Here is a 3,505-nt window from a genome sequence, read left to right on the forward strand (position 1 = left end):
GCTAATATTCCTTGAGCCTCATGACACAAAGAAGGTACTAAGAGATCTGCACGACGAACTGACGGGTGGTCATTATACGGGCAACACAAATATGTGTAAAGTAATGAGGGTTGGTTATCATTTTCCCACCTTATTCAAAGGTGCTCAGCTTATGTCCGCAAGTGCCCAACTTTTTAGAGATGTGCCAGTCAAGATCAAAATTCATTTGCCCCACTGCTACCAATAACAGTCGAGGAACCATTCCAACAGTGGGGGCTAGATGTTATCAAAGAAATATTTAAACATTCATCGAAGCAACACCAATATATTTAATAGTGATAAATTATTTTACTCACTAGATAGAAGTCATTCCTTTAAGACAAGTTAATGACCAGGAAGTCATCCACTTCTTAAAGCATAACATTATAACCAGGTTTGGCATTCCTATGTCTCTTGTCTTTGATAATGCGACTTATTTTTCTTCGTTGAAACTTTATGAATTCACATTAGAAAATGGTATTGTATTAAAGGATTCATCTAACTATTACCCATAGGGAAATGATTTATTTGAATAAAAAAGTAAAAATATCACCCGTATAATTAAGAAAACCATTTTCTCTTAGCAACAAAACTGGCACAAGTCTTTGATGAATTCACTATGGGCTGACAGTGTGTCTCCTAAGCCTTCCCTCAAAACCTCACCATACTTTCTAGTTTATGACATAGAAGCTATCTTGCCTTCGAACCTATATCTCTTGGCCTTACAACTCTCCCAAGAGTCCCAAGGTAGACCTTGCCTTCTGGTTCAAATAAGGATAAACACCTTTCTTAAACTTGAGGAAGGAAGGCTCAAAGCCACATAAATATCTGTTGTCCATCAAAATTATATCAAGCGTTGGCTTGATAAAAAATACATAGGGACTAAGAGTTTCGATGTGGATGACTTAGTATTTAAGTGGGACAAAGCCCACAAAAAGAAAGGAAACACACAAAGTTTCAACCTCTATGGATTGGCCCTATTACCATTGAGGAACAACTCGGTCATAATACTTTTAAGATGGAATCCTTAGAAGGGAGGAATGATCCTCTTCCTGTAAATGACTGATATTTGAAATGTTATTTTCAATACCATCTCTAAGATGTGTTTCCTATATTGTATTTCTTTTTTATTATTATTTATGTTTCATTCATGTTGGTTATGTGTGTTGTGTCAAGTTTGGTCCTATATTTTTATTGATCGCTGTACATAAATAATAACTTCTATGAAAAGTGTATGGATCTAAATACCTTTTTGTGAAATGAAAAGAAAATGTGATAACCACAATGCTTGGCTATCTGTTTGTTCTCCTTCTTCGTTTGGGAAGATTACATAGGTTGATCTAAGTTTGAACAGAAAATACGATACGTACAAAAGGAAAACTTTGAGGTAACCTATTAGAGATCCACATCTATTATAGTATCCAAACTCCTCAACTTGGTATATATCTATTTGGTGTTTTGGTGCTTATCCGATCTAGTAGAGAAAGGACAAAGGGAAAATCTAAAGCGAGCAAACCAATATCATAGGTTTTTTAAATACTTTGAAGGGGAAACCTCCTCTGTTTTCAATAAATTGGGATCCCTATTCCACCTATTGAAAATAATAATTTTTGAAGCACATTCCTATTAAATAAATAAATAAAGGGTGAAAGAAGAGAAAGTCTTCCTACATAGGGAGATGAAGCAAGCGACTTCGCCGGGGTACTATCCAGGCTTGTTGGAAGCAAAGAAACATTTTTTCTCCTTAAGTGACTCCATCGGGGTATTGTCCAGGCCTGCTGGCAACAGAGAAACACCAGTGATGAAAATCATACTGTGAATATCTTAAACTTGCCATGCACATTACCCTTTCCTAGATTGAAACAATTGTGATATGGCATATCTTTTGTGTTTTGATCCGATTGAAGTGAAGTGAGAAACTATGTATACAACTAGTTCTAGAGGGGAAGTCAAGGCAATCCAATTGGTGAATCAATACTTCCTGAAGGACTAATCCTTTAAATAAAATGCTATTCCTTGGGAGATAAGTTGAAATTCACCTAGTGTGTCATGAAATGTGGTCGCTGCTACAACACTATAAAAAATTTCACTAAAATTAAATTTTGGAGCCTACTTAACGTTTGTATCAAGTGTTTCCTTGGTCATCAAGTGTCATGTCGAGTAATTTTAGGTGTTTCAAGTTTTCTCTATCATTCTTAAGTGTTTTTGCATTGATTATAACTCGTTAAGGCTAGGAGCAAAAAAACACACTCTCAAGCCTTGAGTGGGAATCCTTCTTTGTTCAAAAGTGTGCCTTGTGCCCTTTAAGAGAGAATAGTGCACTCCTAAGGATCACTCGCCTTACTTGTTCCAAATTTCACCCTAAAAAATATGTCTTCATTTGAGCACACTCCTTGGACTCTAAGAAGTGCACCCTGCTTAAGTGCATAAGTGCACTCTCAAGACCCGAAGCCTAACCCCTTCAACCTTCAACAATGGACTATATTCCCTCCATTATCTTCTTGAGCGCATGAGTGCACCCTGAAGCCCTGAACCATTTTCCTTTAGCCTTCAGCAATGCACCCTGTGCCCTTCTTGTTCCCTTGAGCGCACAACGCACTTGGGAAACTCGAAGCCTCATCCTTCGTAATTTGGACCCATGCCATTCCTTGAGTTTCTCTCTCTGCTCTTGAGCACATGAGAGCATGCCGAAGCCCCAAATATTCATCTTCTTAGCCCTTTAGCCTTTAGAAGTGCCCCCTTATGCCTAGAAGCTCTCCTTTCTCTTCCCAAGAGCATTGTTAAGACATGAACAAAAAATATGCATGAAACATGTTAGAATAGGATATTTTTCAGGCTGATGTTTTCTTGCCATGAGTGATTATAGTCACAAGTATTTCAGGAACTACATGGTAAGGATTCATGAAGAAGGTTAGGAAAAGAAGGTAGCCAAAGGAAGCATTCAAGAGAAAAGAATACATTAAAGTCTTGATGATCGAAGCACCCTAAATACTCAATAAGATCAATTACCCTTTGGAGGGTGAAGACATCAACGATCAAAAGTTTCATTTGAGAGAAAAGACACTAGTGGTAACCATGTCAATGTTAGCTATGCTACAGTTTCCAGCATCTGATGGGCAAAAAATCAAGTGTGGCAGTGCTGGTCAAATGTTCAAGAGGTTTTGCAGCAATAGGTTTCTTCTTTCTCTTCAACCCCCTTATTCTCCTCTGTTACCCCTTAATCCCTTCATAACCCCATTTATCCCTTTTCCCTTTAATCCTTGGGTATTTTTATGATTAACATTAAAACCTCGATAGCCCTTTGTAAATTGTATTAACCTATGTTTTGATTATAATACCACGTATATTCATAACCCTTAGTTTTAATAGACCACGGGTCTCGCCTGATATGTCACATCGTCTATCATATCAACAATAAACCCGTGCAGTTATTCCGACCGCCCGATCTTCCGCCCACTCATCCAACGTCATTCACAAGCCCTCGCCC

This window comes from Pinus tabuliformis, chromosome 1_2 (genome assembly GCF_031772625.1).
Source record: "Pinus tabuliformis cultivar Carrire ecotype Pingquan chromosome 1_2, CPIR1, whole genome shotgun sequence".
In the NCBI taxonomy this organism is placed as follows: domain Eukaryota; kingdom Viridiplantae; phylum Streptophyta; class Pinopsida; order Pinales; family Pinaceae; genus Pinus; species Pinus tabuliformis.